Raw genomic sequence first — 19,244 nt, 5'->3', positions numbered from 1 at the left:
TGCGGTTTTCGTCCTGGTCGCGGAACACTGGACCAGCTCTTTATCCTCTCCAGGATACTTGAGGGTGCATGGGAGTTTGCCCAACCAGTCTACATGTGTTTTGTGGACTTGGAGAAGGCATTCGACCGTGTCCCTCGGGGTGTCCTGTGGGAGGTGTTGCGGGAATATGGGGTGTCTGGCCCATTGCTACGGGCCATTCGATCCCTATACAACCGTTGCAAGAGCTTGGTTCGCATTGCCGGCAATAAGTCGGACTCGTTCCCGGTGGGTGATGGGCTCCGCCAGGGCTGCCCTTTGTCTCCGGTTCTGTTCATAATTTTTATGGACAGGATTTCTAGGCGCAGCCAAGTGGCGGAGGGCTTTCGCTTTGGTGGCCTCAGAATCTCATCTCTGATTTTTGCAGATGATGTGGTTCTGTTGGCTTCATCGGGTGAGGGCCTCCAGCTCGCACTGGAACGGTTCGCAGCCGAGTGTGAAGCAGCGGGAATGAGGATCAGCACCTCCAAATCTGAGGCCATGGTCCTCAGCCGGAAAAGGGTGGAGTGCCCACTCCGGGTCGGGGATGAGTTCCTGCCCCAAGTGGAGGAGTTCAAGTATCTCGGGGTCTTGTTCGCGAGTGATGGGAGAAGGGAGCCGGAGATCGACAGACGGATTGGGGCTGGAGCTGCAGTAATGCGGACGCTGCACCGGTCCGTCGTGGTGAAGCAGGAGCTGAGTGTAAAAGCGAAGCTCTCAATTTACCAGTCACCCTCACCTATGGCCACGAGCTGTGGGTAGTGACCGAAAGAACGAGATCGCGGATACAAACGGCAGAAATGAGCTTCCTCCGAAGGGTGGCTAGCCTCTCCCTTAGAGATAGGGTGAGAAGTTCGGCCATCCGGGAGGGGCTCAGAGTAGAGCAGCTGCTGCTCCACATCGAAAGGAGCCAGCTGAGGTGGTTCGGGCATCTGACAAGGATGCCCCCTGGGCGCCTCCTGGGTGAGGTGTTCCAGGCATGTCCCACCGGGAGGAGGCCCGGGGGCAGACCCAGGACACGCTGGAGAGATTATATCTCTCGGCTGGCCTGGGAACGCCTTGGTATTCCCCCGGATAAGCTGGAGGAGGTGGCTGGGGAGAGGGAGGTCTGGGCCTCTTTGCTTAGGCTGCTGCCCCCGCGACCCGGCCTCGGATTAAGCGGATGAAGATGGATGGATGGATATATATATATATATATATATATATATATATATATATATATATATATATATATATATATATATACTCAACAAAAATATAAACGCAACACCTTTGTTACTGCTCCCATTCCCCATGGGATGGACGTAGAGACCTAAAATTCATTCCAGATACACAATATTAATGTTAGGTTTGTAGCTTGAACCTATTCGCTGGAACGTTAAGACAATATAATTACACTGCAAGCAAGACGCAAGTAGGCAAACTTCTTCATGGTACTCGTGCACGGGAGAGATTGGACAGAGCGCCGTCCCTTCGCTTGACCCCAGTAGCTCTCGTCCATCCTCCCATACACTATCCTTTTATTGAGGTTACATGAATATGCATAGGTTCATTAACATACGACGTCTACATACAAACAAAGAGTACCTTGCCTGTGTGTGTGTGTGTGTGTGTGTGTGTGTGTGTGTGTGTGTGTTGCTGATCAAAGGGTCAAACATCCTTGGTCAGGAAGAGGGTAGACTAGACCCCCCCCGGTGAGGAAGTCCAGCAGTTCATCTAAACAGAAAAGCACTTAGACTAAAACAGACGTAGCTAGGTTAATCCTACCATAAAACAATAAGAGAAGGTATGACCTCTCTCATGCTCCCAGGATGTAGGTGTGGAATGCACACCAAGCCTCTGTAGCCTGTTAAAGATCACACAACTTATCACTACACAATTGATTATACACCTCTAAGCATCTATGGTTAAATATTTCTAAGCATAAATAACAATCAACAATACAAACTCTAACATTCCCCCGTTTTTGACCTTTATGCTAGAAAGTTCCCAGTTATGCATACCTCATGTCTGACAGTTTCAATGCAAACATTTTTTTACTCAGCATATGTCAAATCACCCTAAATTACTGTAAAAGTTACACAGTTTAATAAATGTATTAGCAGTTACCCCATTCATTGAGCTCATCTCATGGCAAACTGCATCTTACGAGCAACCAAAGAAATTGTTAATTTAATAGTGAAACTAAGAAGATAACATTTTCAAAAACATCTCAGCTTGGTGATGCTTCCTCCGGGTGTGCAAATCACATGTCTCTCTGCAGAGTGGTTTGAGTTCTGCAGGGCGTCATAATGTCTCTTCTAGTTGTTTCGTTGTTCATAGGACCAGAGTCCAAATGTATGTAGAATAAACATTCAAACATACCAGTTAGTTTTGTTGTTTGTCAACATGGGTCTCAGCTATTTCCAAAGCTGCAGACCTCTCAGCACTCTAGTTTTATGGCCTCCCATCACCTCACTTCAGGCCTTCATCCTGCGAGGGGGATATTTATGACTCCTTCATTGTCCACGCTCTGCAGAGAAACACCTCTGTGGAAAGGGTGCAGGGTTCAGTTGTCTTACTGCTGTTATGATCCCAGCAGCCTTCAGAGTGTCATCGTATGCACAGTATAGTGGCACAGCATTAGGTGATGTTCATAGGAAACTGCTGTCATCACCACCATAGCTTCTGGTTCCTGTGCTTTTCACAGAATCATGATGTCATCCTCGAACTGCTTCTACGCTGTCAATGGAGCTTGGCACGCTCCCCTCATCCCACGAGTTTTCATGTTCCAACGCTGCTGAAGGTTTAAGGCAGAGCACGTCGTACACCTTAGTTGTCTTCCTCAGCGTCAATATTGAATCTTTCATTTTATTTAAAATCTCCTGGAAGCTCAGTAGCACAGCTCTCTGTGTGATGTCTGCTGTGCTGAAGATGATCTCTGATCCTCCTGAAGCCTCTCTCCTGGCCTCAGCTCCCATCTTGTGGACGATCCTCTCCTCTATTTTGCAAGCAGTTTCATGGTCCTTGCTGTGGCTCCAAGGTCTGATCTCATGATGGGCCCCAACCAGCTTGACCTTTGACCTCAACCACTGCCTGGCTGTCAGCTATGCCTGGAATGGTTCACGCTTCTCACTGGGCCTCTGAAGATTTCTCAGGAGATTACTGCTGCACCTGTATTTCCTTGCTAAGAAGAAAAACTTCTATTTGGAGAGCATGTCAACAATCATCAAACCACATTCTTTAGTTCAGTGAACTTCACTTATAGGCCATCAAAGCCTCATCTGAACATGGATGCACCACTTGCATAGGTTTAATACTTGTAAATAAACAGCTAATCACACAAATCACTGCAACAATAATAGTAAACATTGTTTAATGTTAATCCTTGCACTCCACCTCTTGACGCATGGACATTCCCATGCGTCAACTCACCAAACCTGGATCCCTGTCTTAAAGAAAAAGATTAGCTAGATCATGTCCCAGGCAACATCAGGGCACCTCCTCCGGAGTAGCTCCGTAACCCTGCAATAAAAGATGTTAGCGTGTGTTGCATATTAAGTTTGCTTAACACCTGGCTCTCCCAAGAGCCTGCATACACACCATCACGGCCTGGAAAGCAAAATCTGGAAGTGAAATCAAACTTCATACCTGTAAACAATTGTATCATAAGAGTAATAAGCAGTCAACATCAGCAAGACAAGTGTCATGTGCAGGTTTTCTCAAATCAGTAACTACAACTATTACCCTAATTCACCTCGGACATGGATTATCCCATGTACTCTGTTAACATTAATGTAATCAGTGACTTCTCTTAAGCAAAGTCACTCCACTCATATATTATTATTATGGGTTCAAAAGTGGCCAGCAAATGAGCCCATAATAAACTATTCCATAATTACCGTAATCTCTTATTTGTTTTACTCATGTCACTTGCCTGCTTCAGCTGAATCTTCTAAATGCAGTCTCAGAAAAACAAACATTAGCAATATACATTGACTATCCTGGTGGGCAGGCGTCGGCCATCCACATTCCAGAGGTGCCATAAAACACCATAAAGTTAACACTCGCTGTGGAAAAAGTAACACTGGTCTCATCACAGTATGTCTCAAACTATATTAATTTCCCCATCAACATATAGCCTGTAACTACAGTTTTCTTCACACATAAACCCAGAAATCTTGTAGTAGAGAAACATTAGCCAGTATTCCTATAAATCACATGATCAAACACATGAAGAACCGTAATGCTGTAAAAACGAAAATGCAAATGTTAGCGCTTGCGCCGGCGTATTGCATACTTTGTCACAGCTATCTCTGTGAGCACACAAGCTAGTGAATGACACACACATAGTAAATTCACAGACACAGAAAATGGCATTTAAAATGTTAAATCATCACGCAACCTCGAGTGTTGCTGTCATCTTTCTGCTTCTGTAAAGGGAAGCACACACAGACTCATCTGCACCCCTGCCAGGCGGGGGTCAACTTCACACAGTCGTGTTACATCAGTAAAGTCTTGTCAGCTTTTACCAGTCAGTCAGTTTGTTTTCCTTTCACTCACTCATTCATGCATTCATTCTTTCTTTCTTTGCTGATAGTGGAACCTATCGTCGCATTTAGTCAATTTTTTTTTTTTATTGGATAAATTCAGTATTTGAGAACAAGTGTCTGCTAAATTGACACTATTTTAACACTGATGAAAGATAACAAGCTAATTTTCATTGCATGGGTGTTTGTGCCTTTCCTACACATTTCTCTGCTATTATTTAATCATTTCTTAACTAATGTGCTATGAGTCCTCATGAGTCATTTTGTGTTTGGAATTGTTAGTAGGGTTAATGCATGTTCTGCTTGTGTGTGTGTGATTTTGTATATGTTTCTATTTTCGCAATGTTTCAGACTCCGTCTCAATTTTCCAACTTAAGCAGTCAGTTTTCTTTTCCCCAGGTTTAGTAACCCAATTTTTGATTTCCCACATTAAATAATTCCTATGTGTTCTCACCTAGTCTTCTCACTCTTTTGTCCTCTCCCACTTCAACAGTCCCGGCAGTTCTCCTTCAGCTTTGTCCTGTCTAGTAGCTGAAGTGCTGCTGCTGCCTTCTTGGGCGACTTCTTAGCAGCTGCTGCCGGTTTCTTGGCTTTGGCCGCGGCGGGCGTCTTAGCTTTGGTCTCAGTAACCCTGTTCATCTTGAAGGATCCGGAGGCCCCGGTGCCCTTGGTCTGCACCAGAGTGCCCTTCGCCACCAGACTCTTGATGGCGGTCTTGACACGGGCCTTGTTCTTGTCCACATCGTAGCCTCCGGCAGCCAGAGCCTTCTTGAGAGCGGCCACGGACAGGCCGTTGCGCTCCTTGGAAGCGGCCACGGCTTTCACAATCAGCTCGCCCACGCTGAGGCTGACCTTCTTGGGCTTGGAAGTCATCGTCTTCTTCTTCTTGGCCTGAACCTCGGCGCAGGGCGTGTTTATGATGGAGCCTTTCCCACCACAGCGCTGGCACGTTGAACGCATCATGAAGGGTCCATTTCTTTCATGTGGCTTGCCCGAGTCACTCAGTCCTTTTTGAGCATTTCGACATGCTGCCGCCGCAGAACCTGGCCTCAGATCCAGCAAGCTTAGCGCGCTGATCTCCAAAAAAGTCCCGAAAGCCAGAAAGACGTCAAATAAGTGTCTCGTGCTGAGAACTCAAACAAAAACTCTTCTTCACGCCGCCATCTTGCTCGCCCTTCCGTGGAATTCATCCAATCAGACAGGAAGATGGGTTTGCTTTCTTCTTCTGCTGCTGTTTATCCACATTGCTGCTGCTTGTTGGGACTTTTTTGCTCAGGACTTGATGCTGTCTCTTTATCATGTTATTGCTTTGGAGCTGCATTCCTTGTCTTCAGGGAGGGGTGAGAGCTTGCTTGCTTGTGAGGTTGAGAGACACATACACATTGCGCTTTAAATAAGTCAGCCAGAAACTTGGCCTGCATGTTTCCAATGATGTTAAACTATAACTTTCTTCCAACTGCTGCATGTGGAAAATTGATTCAGGTCTGCTTTTCACCTGAAAGTGACAAACTAAAACATGTTCATTATCATCATCACTGTTTAATCAACACACATCTCTCTCTCTCTCTCTGTCTGTGTTTGTGTGAACAATCCTTTCTTAAAAGCAGAAAATGACATTGTAGTTGTTTTTCGGCTGATCAACACAAAACCTTTTTCCTATGATTATTTCTCTTCGTCTACAATGTAATTTGTCTCTTTTTCACTCTTTTTTTTTTTCTTCACAATAGCTGGTGGTCTGCAAAATCACTGCTCTCACTCACAATCAGAGGCAATTACTTTTGCACAGTGCACAAAAACACTGTGATGTCAGACACATTCACACTCACTTTTTCATCTGCATAAATAAATCATATGGCTGGAGATAAGTGCCATGGTGATCCATAGGCATGATCACACATTTATTTAATTATTTTCAACCCAACAAAACAAATAAACAAAAACATGATGCTGATGTTATGAACACTCTACACACAAGTCAAGATGCAGGAAAACTGCTCACGGAAACGCTGCACACTCCCTGTTTCCCCCTCTTTGAGTAGTTCCCAGACAGCTCTTGATCTGATAATGTGTAGCTTGCTCATCAGCTCAGAAAAAAAACTGCAACGCAACATCACACAGTAGTTGCATGCTCTGCCCACAGCGGCAAAGTCTTACACTTTCATATTCAACACAGCTCCTCCATCATGTACTTTTAGATGTTTCATACAGGGTTGAGCATATTAGTTGTTTTCACAGGTGTGCTCTATATCTCAACAATGGTTCATAATAAGACGACAGTCTTCCACACAGGTCAAGTGCCTCTATGCACTTCATGAGTTTAAATATTTACCTATATCACTTCACCTCACATGTCATCGTACTGAATTTAAGCAACCACAAGTTTAATGTAGGTTACTTTTAACAACTATCCACCTCAATTACGTCTATGGTCTGGCACACAGGCTGAAGAGTTAACGTTTTGTGTCAGCAAGGGGTGGGGGGACAGCCACCCACCAGAGCATAGCTGCTGATGTGGGCTGGCCTTCTCCACACGCTCTTCAAGGCTGGTGTGTTTTCTGAAAACTTCTTAACATCTTAATCTCTTCCATTTATAAGCCTGCGATTAACCGCACGGCTCAGGTCCGCGTGAAACCCGCGTGACCGCGCTCGCGTGAACCCGCGCAGCTGTGGAGCCGTCGCTCTCTCTCTTTTTTACATAAATACTTTGTGCTGCCAGGAGCAAAGTCCAGCACAAACGTCTGTCTCCCTCCGACTCACTCTTGGTTGCATAGAAACCCATGATAACAACAACAGTCGGTGTCACAGACCACATGTTCTGCTCCGCACACACCCACACAACAACAACGACGACGATGACGACGACAACAAAAACAACACAATCTGGACCCCGCGGAACTTCTCAACACCCCACTGAGCGGTGGAGAACTCACTACAGTACCCCACACAGCGGTCTGTATTTCGCCCCACTAAGACGGCGAACCAAAAAAAGTTCGAACTGCGCAACTCTGCGACTTAATGCTTCTGTACAAAAAACCCCACTGAGTGGCTTTGTACATCGCCCCACTTAGACGGCGAATTTTAGCCCCACTGAGCGGCCACGGACAACGCCCCACTGAGCGGCGAAGACGTAATTTTAGCCCCACTAAGCGGCCACGGACAACGCCCCACTGAGCGGCGAAGACGTACAGTTATAGAGTTGGACTCTAAACTTACTCGGTGTTGCTTAGCGTGTAATATCAGCCTCGAATCCCGCCAATCGCCATTCATCGAGGAGAAAAGACATACAGCGAATCCACAGGAACTTCCTGGCTGACGTCAGTCTTTCAGCGTGCCTCTCCTCCCCTCGGTGAATGCGATTCCAGGGCTCCGGCATCGAAGGACCAATTAATGTTAGGTTTGTAGCTTGAACCTATTCGCTGGAACGTTAAGACAATATAATTACACTGCAAGCAAGACGCAAGTAGGCAAACTTCTTCATGGTACTCGTGCACGGGAGAGATTGGACAGAGCGCCGTCCCTTCGCTTGACCCCAGTAGCTCTCGTCCGTCCTCCCATACACTATCCTTTTATTGAGGTTACATGAATATGCATAGGTTCATTAACATACGACGTCTACATACAAACAAAGAGTACCTTGCCTGTGTGTGTGTGTGTGTGTGTGTGTGTGTGTGTGTGTGTGTGTGTGTGTGTGTGTGTGTTGCTGATCAAAGGGTCAAACATCCTTGGTCAGGAAGAGGGTAGACTAGACCCCCCCCGGTGAGGAAGTCCAGCAGTTCATCTAAACAGAAAAGCACTTAGACTAAAACAGACGTAGCTAGGTTAATCCTACCATAAAACAATAAGAGAAGGTATGACCTCTCTCATGCTCCCAGGATGTAGGTGTGGAATGCACACCAAGCCTCTGTAGCCTGTTAAAGATCACACAACTTATCACTACACAATTGATTATACACCTCTAAGCATCTATGGTTAAATATTTCTAAGCATAAATAACAATCAACAATACAAACTCTAACAATAACCATCCCTCCCAAACGGTGGTCACAAATCAGTCCAAATGTGTGGTAGTGGGCACATCTGCTATATTGAGATAATCCATCCCACCTCACAGGTGTGCCACATCAGGATGCTGATCTGACATCATGAGTAGTGCACAGGTGTACCTCAGACTGCCCACAACAAAAGGCCACCCTGGAATGTGCAGTTTTGTCTCACAGCAAAATGCCACAGATGCCACAAGCAATGAGGGAGCGTGCAATTGGCATGCTGACAGCAGGAATGTCAACCAGATCTGTCGCCCGTGCATTGAATGTTCATTTCTCAACCATAAGCCGTCTCCACAGTCGTTTCAGAGAATATGGCAGCACATCCAACCGGCCTCACAACCGCAGACCTCGTGTAACCACACCAGCCCAGGACCTCCACATCCAGCAGGTTCACCTCCAAGATCGTCTGAGACCAGCCACCCAGACAGCTGCTGGAACAATTGGTTTGCACAACCAAACAATTTCTGCACAAACTGTCAGAAACCGTCTCAGGGACGCTCAACTGCATGCCCGTCGTCCTCATCGGGGTCTTGACCTGACTCCAGCTCGTCGCCGTAACAGACTTGTGTGGGCAAATGCTCACATTCGATGGCGTCTGGCACGTTGGAGAGGTGTGCGCTTCACGGATGGATCATGGTTCACATTGTTCAGGGCAGATGGCAGCTGAGAATGTCCCAGTTCTTGCATGGCCAGCATACTCACCGGACATGTCACCCATTGAGCATGTTCGGGATGTGCTTGACCGGTGTATACGACAGCGTGTACCAGTTCCCACGAATATCCAACAACCTCGCACAGCCATTGAAGTGGAGTGGACCAACATTCCACAGGCCACAATTGACAATCTGATAGACTCCATGCGACGATGTGTTGCACTGCATGAGGCAAATGGTGGTCACACCAGATACTGACAGGTTCTGGGTCCCCAGACCCCCAATAGCGCAAAAAACTGCACATTCCAGGGTGGCCTTTTGTTGTGGGCAGTCTGAGGTACACCTGTGCACTACTCATGATGTCAGATCAGCATCCTGATGTGGCACACCTGTGAGGTGGGATGGATTATCTCAATATGGCAGATGTGCCCACTACCACACATTTGGACTGATTTGTGACCACTGTTTGGGAGGGATGGTTATATTGTGTATCTGGAATGAATTTTAGGTCTCTACGTCCATCCCATGGGGAATGGGAGCAGTAACAAAGGTGTTGGGTTTATATTTTTGTTGAGTGTATATATAGTTTTAGGATTCCTTTCAAAAGAGCCACCTGGCACTACGATGATTTTGACTTTTGCCAGTGTCACCTCGAAACAGTTTCACCCCAGAGATGGGTGTGGAAAGATTTGCAGAAAAAAACGGCGGATGAGGGGCGGCCAAAGAGTACACTTTAAGTACTGAATATTATGTAACTTATTTATGCGCAAATGTTTAATAACGAAGAACATTAAAACATTACTGTTGGCCACATGTCGTCAAAGTTATGTGACATTAGTGACGTTTGTACTAACTTGGTTTTAAAGCCTTTACTTTAAAATATATGCCGTTCAATAGCTGACCTTAATCTTACAGAGAATGATCAAAGCTCATGTAGCAAGAAACAAACAAATGAACAAAAGATTTTCTCCTTCATTTCTGTCAAACACAGCTATGACACGTTTCCAGTGGTTAGTATCATGGTTGCTAGGCAACCTGGGCATCGCAACGGAGGCCTTTTTTTTTTTTTTACTTTATTGACAAACAACAGTATCAGCGCAACGGAGGCTAGACCGTCCCATTACACAAACCTCGCACTTCCGGCCTTAGCGGTCTTTGAGTACGCGGCCCTTGAGGATCATTGAGGCTGCGTACTTTAAGGCTGCAGACCCTGAATTGGGAGACAGCCAGTGATTCGTTTTAGTGATGGGATTTCCGGCTCTTTTTAGAGAACCGGCTCTTTCGGCTCGGATCACTAAAAACACTCCTAAAAATTCATTTCTTTTATATTAGGAAATCAACAAATGTAGAGGTTAGGAGAAGAAACTGGAAGAGGACTGAAGAAAAATAGCTCTATATATTGTTTGAGAGAGATTAATTATTAATATACTTTGTAATTTCCAACTGCTTTTCTCTTTCAGCCATATTAGACATTAATCTTTTAACACATTGAACTGGCCTTTGTTCATTTTTGCATTGTTGCATGACCTATGCTAACATTAATGTGTAGTTTTATGTGGAACTCATATCCTTTAAATCTTTAAATTTCTCTTTCTGTTTGTATTCTATACCTCACACACATTAAAAACACATGCAGGTAGATGTAAAGTGGAAGGTTATTGGGAGTGAAACCACCAAACAAATTTTTTAGTTTGCATACAGCAAAGTGCAAATGCTCCAACAATCCATCAAGCGGTGTGGCTTCGTAGCTTACCAAAGTCGTACTAACACTTTTTGACAGAGTTTTGAGCGCCGTGTACTACATAAAATCAGTTCGAGATCAGTAAGCACAACCAGAATTCCTACATAAGGCGCACTGTCGATTTCTGAGAAACTTAAAGGATTTTAAGTGTGCCTTATAGTGCGGAAAATACAGTATATTAGTGTTTTATCATATTATTTAAAAAAGTATTCATTACAATGAAATATTAGCTACATAAAGTAACAGAGAGGGTCAGAGCACTACGATGATTTTGACTTTTGCCAGTGTCACCTCGAAACAGTTTCACCCCAGTCCTTGGATTCCTCAGGACTCCAGAGACGACACGAGGACTCAGTAGTTACTTCACAAAACTGTTATTCATCCACAATCACTGATGCACCTTCTAGAAGAGAGATGTACAAGACCGGGCAATTCCTCTGCAAGATCTCCATTACCCGCTGTTTTATAGAAGCGACCCCCACCGTAAACCCTATATGATGTGCCATAAAACTAAAACACTGTGTTTGTGTATGTGTGTGCAAGCACGTGACTGCCTGCGTGTGCACATACCTGTGTGTGTGCGTGCATGTGTATATATGTCTCTGTGTGCGGGACTTCCTGCCGGTCATAAAAGTCCATCTCCCGTCCAGACCACAGTTATCCAGTTACAAATACTGAGACCCCCACCCAGGTATCCCCTGGAGAATTTCCACTCATCTCTCTTTGTTTTACTTTCACAGCTCAAGGTGGGGGAGGGTCTCCTACAAGTCTACTCCTAACTTTGTGACACATTTAGGCCTTTATTACATCCAGGGCAGTTTCAGTGTCTTTACAATACTTCTACATCCTATCTAACACATTTCTAAATCCTAAAATAAGCTACAAATATCTTCACCAGTAAGTGGCAGTAACAGCTAGGACAGATGGCACAGTACTCTCTTGCAAAAGTAGCACAGACCAGTTATGGCAATGAAAGCCCACAGTATCACAGACCTGCTATTTTGCTGTTATTAAGTGAGAGTAGTATACAAGCATTATACACAGTTTTTTTGTTTGTTTTTTAAGTTGGTACTTCTTTAAAGTAGAAAGGTGTTTAATGTGACAAAGTAAGGGGACAGGGTGCGTGGAGGTTATGGTTGCGCCAGCTGAATCATGTTAGTCCAATGTTAGTGACTTTTTAACTGTATTGTCACATCAGGAATAAAAGAAATAAATGTAAATAAAAATAAAAACATCCATTTCTGACCTAAAAAAAGGTGATTTTTAAATCTGACAATTTTTGTATTTTAATACTTCTGTGCTTCACTAAAGGCAAATATTGTCATTTTTAGTTCTGTATTCATTTTGTTATTTTTATTAACCTTATAATGCCCTTTGTATGATATTTGATACATGAGTTTATGAGACCTCTATCTCATCAACATGATCAATACTTGCCATAATTTCAAAATGTTACGGACAAAACTCTTTTTTTGTCTGAAATTAACATTGTTGTTAACAAAACGTTGCCAAAAATGCCCAATGTATGAAACACAATACAAAAAATATATAATAAATACAAAAAAATATATATCATGCACAACATGATATAGCAAAAAAACACTTGTAGATTTTGTTATAAGGGTAATAAACATCTCAGTTCCAATCTGAATTTTAATGCCTGGTTCTGATGAATGTTAAATGCATCCCATGAAATTTTGTTATGTGACACAAATCTCTCTCCATGTGTCTTTGTGTCTCTCTCTAAATTACTATAGAATGTAATGAATGGCTCATAGTAAAGGGGAAAGAGGGACAAGACATTTTGGAAATGAATGAAATTTCAGACACAGATAACCCAATTTTTTTGAATTATGATGTCATTTATTAATGGAAAAAGTTATTCAAACCTACCTAGCTCTATATGAAGAAGTAGTGTCTTTCTAAACTTAACAAATGATTGTTCCTTACTTAGCAGCAACAAATTGCAATCAAGATGTTTTTGATAACTGAATTACTGTGGAGGAGTTTTGGTTCACTCTTCATTGTAGAAACTGTTTTAATTCAGCCCCATTGGACAGTTTTCCAGCATAAACTGCCTTTTTAAGATCACGAGAAAGCATCTTAATATGATATAAGTACAAACTTTGAGTAAGCTACTCACAAACCTTTATTTTATCAATTTTTTTTACCAATTTAGAGGTGGAATCGCTATTTTGTGGATCATAACATACATATCTGTAAGACCATTGAGCATAATTTAACCCCATTACATCCCTCATCCCAAGCTTCCCTCTAACTCGTAAACACATGTTTCTTCACTATGTCTGCAAACAGTGCAAACTCAAATCTTAAGAAAGTACTGTTGCTCTGAGGGAAGCAATATGGAAAAACATCTGGAAATGATCTCAAAATATTTTTATTTACTTTGAGTATAAAAGTAATAACATCAGTATCATTTCTCTTAACATTGTTACTTAGTGGAATAAAATTGATGAAACAGTTTAAGACAACCAAACAGACTTTTTAGCATTCTGACAAAACAGAAATGAAACTACACATCTACAATGACACATCAAGAAAGAAAGCACAAATAATTTAGATAAATAATCAACCTACTCTAACCACAGTAGATAGAAGGTAATTAATTTTACAATGTAAAGTAGCAAATAAAATTTAGTCTCTCCTTGCAGTCATGTGCCTTCCAAGCACCCTTGCTTCCAACTGTCACCTGTAAGGCACCACACCTCATCTTGGCATGTGGACATGATGACTTTCCCTCTTCACCCCAGGCCTCATAGTCCATCTCCTGCCCGTCCACCCACAGCCAGTCACCAGCCAGGAAACGCAATCCAATCCAGACGTGTTCAGTGGTGTTTTGTTTGCTCAGCTCTTTCTGGATCAGCAGCATCTCAGTCTCAGACCCCACACTGGCCAGGTCATCGTTGTGCTCTCTGCAGTACTCCAGAGCTTCCTCCCAAGTCTTTTTCTCAGTCACCACTGATGCACTGTAGCAGAAGAAGGTTATTCTATACCATAGGCCTACATCATGCCACTTGCCTTTACGCATAATGCCATAGTCTTCTCTACGATCATAGCCATTAGGTTCATTTATTGCCCAGAAACACATAGTTGGTGCTCCACCTCCTGACCACAGCCATTCTGTTCTGTCTGAAGAATTTCTTACCAGTCCGATCCAGATATTTTCATTGACATTGCTGGCGAGCTGCTGAAGTTCATTATTATCCCTCTCATTACTGACAGGAGCCAGGTCTGTGTAATGCTGCTGACAGTACTTCTGAGCTTCAAGCCAATCCATTTTCTGGTCAATGTAAACGTACTTGGAAAAACATGCAGACAGGCTAAGCAGGAGCAGAATGAAGGTAAAGATCTGATCCATTGTTAGTATCTTTAGAGAGTCCCTCAGAGCAATGAGGATCCAAAAGGTTTGGAAAATATATGCTTGAGCTCTGAGTTTTGCCTGTCAATAAGTATTTGCAAATTAGGGCAGCCATGTTATTCTCGGAAAATGGTTCAACAGCATCAGGAACACACACCTAAAATTCAAATTCAAATTCAAATTCAAATTCAAATTCAAATTTTATTTGTCACGTACACAGTCATACACAGTACGATATGTAGTGAAATGCTTGGACAACTGCTCGTGACCTAAAGAGAACAAAAAAGGAAAAGGCTATGAATAAGATAGGAAATAAATATGAAAAATTAAAAAGGGTAAATTTAACTAAGAAGGAATAAAATATAAATTAAGGTTAAAAATGAAATAACTGTACAACACAAATTAGAATGAAGGGTAAATTTAACTGGGAAGAATAAGATAAAGATAAATATATAAATTAAAGTTGAAAATAAAATAACTGTACAACAAAATACACAATATAGAACTATATAAGAATGTATGAAGAAATATAAATATAAATAAATATATACACAATAACAGCAGCTGTACAAGTATTAACCGGAAATGAAGAATATAGTGACCAGTGTTGTGCAAAACCAAAGTCCAGAAAGTCCAGTGTGTGTGTAAGAACTGTATGTGTGGGTCAGTACTGTGTGGTGGTGTGATTGAGAGACCGTATCGCCTGCGGGAAGAAGCTCCTCCTCAGTCTCTCTGTGTTGGTCTTCAGGGAGCGGAATCGCTTTCCTGACCTCAACAGAGAGAACAGTCTGTTGTTGGGATGGCTGAGGTCCTTCACGATCTTCCTATTGCACACTTGAAGTTGTTCAAGTAGCTGATGTGTCATGGTTATTATTTTGGTTTCATGATTCTTTCCTAGCATAAAGAAGATGATTTAAGTTCAAGTTTTGCATGGTTTAGTCTTAAATTTAGTTATTTTGTCGTCTCTGAGTTTATTTGTATTTCTGGTTCCCTGGTTTCTTGTCTGTTAGGTTCCAGTGAGAGTTAGTCATGCGCTCTAGATATTGGCCTGTTTCCTCAGTCATGTCTCTGTTTGTTTTCTCTGTGTGTCTATTGTGTCTCTAGCTCCCTGGCACTTGGTCATTGTCTGTCTATCATGTGATATTCTCTTTGTAGCAGAATGAGTATTATATTTGCTTTATAATTAATTTCAGGCCGATTTCAAATTTGCCTTTTCTAGCCAAAATTCTCAAAAAAAATAGTGGCTGCACAGGTTCATAGACACCTCACTGGAAATAACTTGTATGAACAGTTTTGGCAGTTCATCTTGTAATCAGAAGGTTGCCAGTTCGAGCCCCGGCTCCGACAGTCTCGGTCGTTGAGTCCTTGTGCAAGAAACTTCACTCGTTGCCTACTGGTGGTAGTCAGAGGGCCCAGTGACGCCAGCGTCTGGCAGCCTTGCCTCTGTCAGTGCGAGCTAGGGTTGCCAACTCCCTGAAAAATAAATAAGGGACACCTCGTGGCCAGGGCCGGGCAACCCAGTTCACCTTTCCCAGTGTGGTGAATTTTGTAGCTCTTTTTTTTTGTGTGTGAAATTATTTTTTAACCATTTGACTCTAATTTGATTTAAGCAGATGCATATTCTTTGTGATATGACCATATGGGAAACAAATGATCATTTAGCCATTTATTTTTAGCTCAAAATGACAACATTAACACAGTAAAACAGGTCTCTTTCTTAAACAGAAGCCTGTCATGCTTAACTTTTGAGAATATAAGTAAATCTTTCTTTAAAAGAACTCTGTCCTGCTTAACTTAAAATTATATAAATTAATAGAAAACAATAGAACAAAAAATATTCTTGTAACAGTGCACATATAGTGCATTTAGTACAAATGGCTTCAGTTGAGGTATTATTTCAGCTTTTCTAATTCTAATCAGCTGCTCCTGTTTGTAAACCCACTTGTTCCCATGATTACGCATCTTAACTCATCATCATTATTAATCTATTACTTTTATGTATTAGTCATCTATTTGTTGTAATCATCTATCCTTGCAGTTGTTTATTACACAAAATAAATTATATTATCACACATAGCGCTGATATTCACTGCAGATGCCCATAATAACCTTAACCAGAGGGTTTAAAAAAAAACAAACCAGTGTTTACATACCATATCTGCTTCTGCCGTGGCCTGGTGGACAAAAAATTGGTTAAGGGTTCCCCGAGCTTTCACGCCCACCATTAGAAGCATGCCTATGGAAAAAGTGCGCCGGCACACAGTGCAGTGCGCTTTATAGATGTTATCGTGCATTTTCCCAGCCAGGTGTTTTCCTTGTCCCATTCCTCCCTGTATTTTTGCAGCCTATTTTTCTTTCTCTGAGGGGAACAAACATTGCTGCTCTAATGCTGGGCTCACACTGTGCGATTTTTAGCCAATTTTGAGACGATTTTTGAGTCGTGCGACCGATTTGGTGATCGGCCCGATTTTGGCCTTCATCGTGCATCGTGTAATATACGTGAGGTAATGAGAAGCGATTAACACCTCACGACCAGCTCCCGATCATCAATCGCTCGTGAGAGTGTCACCACAGCCGCTCACACTGCTCACGCGCAAACACGTAAACATCAGTGAAAAAGATGGAGCAGCGCGGCTGTGCAGCGTGTGATCTGGACACAAGCGATGGAGGCACAACTTGTAGAACTTTGGAAAGCTCATCCGAGCCTTTTCGATGTGGCATCACAAAATTATCACGACCACAACAACCGTGAAAATAGTTGGATTTACATTGCTGCTCAATCACAGCTGCCTGATCAGTGTTTTTCATTAGCAATTTAGCAAAGTTGATGGTGGTGGCGTGTCTGTGTGAGTGAAAGACAGAGAGAGAGAGAGCGACAGATTTTCTGTTATAACCTTCATTTTATGGAGGCACAGTGTGAGCACTCAGGTCGCATCAGAGCATCGGGTGGTATAGTGTTTCCCTGTTGGCCATGCTTCTTGTTGTGGTCATCTGTTGCCTTCCGGTATTTTCTCCGTAAGCGACCTTTCCTGGACCAATGAGATGAGCGGTAATCTGAATTGTCATACTCGAATTGTCATAAGTGTGCTGTCAGCTCATTGGTCACAAAGCAGGAGAGGGGCTGGGAATTATGTTTTCAAACAAAGCGTTAATTCCATAAACATTTATAGACTACTTTTGATTCTCACTGTAATACGGGACAAAGTGCGTCCCTTATTAGCTCAATACGGGGCGTGTACTTTTGTTTCTAAATACGGGACGATTCCATTTTTTAAGGGACGGTTGACAACCCTAGTGCGAGCTGTAGCTACAACGTAGCTTACCATCACCGGTAAGCTACGTATGAATGGGTGGATGACTGAATGTGTAAAGCGCTTTGCGCTCCTTAGGGCCTAAGTAAAGCGTTATAAAAATACAGGCCATTTACCATTTTAATCTGGCTTCCGTTCATTTCATAGTACAGAAACAGCTCTAGTAAAAATCACAAAAGATCTTTTGCTTGCAGCTGGCTCTGGACTCATCACTATAGAATAGAATAGAATAGAATAGAATAGCCTTTATTGTCATTGTACAGAGTACAACGACATTGGAGTGCCACTCCCTTGGTGCAAGTTTCAATAATAAATATAAATGTAAAATATAAAAAGTACAAAAAAACAAACGTAAGTACTCAAACAATAGTATGTACAATATATACAGGATAGCAGCATTAATATAATGACAGTGATGGTATGGAATAGGTTCAATTGTTTTTGTGCTTATTTACTACTGTCACGGCCGGCGGAGTGAGCCGTGTGGTGTGGGGGAAAAGGAGGACCCAAAATGCGGCAGTGACTGATGATTCGAGTGTTTATTTACAAGTGGTGGAGTGGCAAAAACAGGCAGTGAGGCATGACAAAACAACTGAAGAAACCTAAACTGGGAGAACTAAATGACAAACCTGAGGCCATACAAAAGGGGTGCGGGGCAGAGAGACGCAGAGACAGGAACGGAACACCATAGAACGCAGACGAGCCGACAATGAACACAGACCGACACCCACTATATATACACATACACACATACACAAGGTAATCGGGTAATCGCACACAGGAGGGAAGAACAGCTGATCTGAATACACATGATGACTGGAGGACACAAGCTGAACACAATGACAACAGACACAGACCGTCAGAATAGAACAGGAAATCCAGAACACGAGCCTTCAAAGTAAAGTAGGTAACACACAGACTGATTTACAACACAACACGGGGACATGAACAGAGCACCAAGGACAGACACAGGTAGGGCTGAATATACACCAAACTTCAGGTTCAACCCTAAACTAATACTAAATCAGAATAAACACAAGGCACAAAAATTAACTTCAAGGAAACACAAAACGCTGGGTCAACGACCCAGGACCATGACAACTACGGTGATAGCTCTGGGAAAGAAGCTATCCCTGAATCTGTTTGTCCTGGTTTTATGTGACCTGTACCGTCGGCCTGACGGTAATAGTTCAAACAGTTGATTGCTGGGGTGAGAGTAGTCCTTGATGATATTGCCAGCTCTGCTGAGGTACCGAGAGTTTGCAGTGACCTCCAGGCTGGGCAGAGAGCAGCCAGTGATCTTCTGGGCTGTGTTGATGACCCTCTGCAGTACTTTCCTGTCCACAGCTGAGCACCCTGCATACCATGTTGTTATGCCGTACGTTAGGATGCTCTTTATGGTGGCTCTGTAAAATGTCACCAGCAGCCTCTCCTCCAGGTTGTTCCTCCTGAGCACTCTCAGAAAGTGGAGATGCTGCTGGGCCTTTTTTACCACCGCCGTGGTATTTGCAGTCCAGGAGAGGTCATCAGAGATCTGCACGCCCAGAAACCTCATGGAGTGTACCCTCTC

At 43.1% G+C, this 19,244-nt stretch overlaps 1 pseudogene across 1 annotated transcript; it reads right to left on the bottom strand.

Annotated features, from left to right (window-relative positions):
- Window positions 1-5,007: 5,007 nt before the first annotated feature.
- Window positions 5,008-7,376, bottom strand: LOC113023104 (histone H1 pseudogene; annotated as a pseudogene). Its single transcript, XR_013905365.1, has one exon. The product of XR_013905365.1 is annotated as a histone H1 pseudogene (transcript).
- Between the last annotated feature and the right edge of the window lie 11,868 nt (window positions 7,377-19,244).

The sequence above is a fragment of the Astatotilapia calliptera genome, chromosome 23, assembly GCF_964374335.1.
Source record: "Astatotilapia calliptera chromosome 23, fAstCal68.1, whole genome shotgun sequence".
Lineage (NCBI taxonomy): Eukaryota > Metazoa > Chordata > Actinopteri > Cichliformes > Cichlidae > Astatotilapia > Astatotilapia calliptera.
This window is presented reverse-complemented; position numbering and strand designations above follow the sequence as displayed.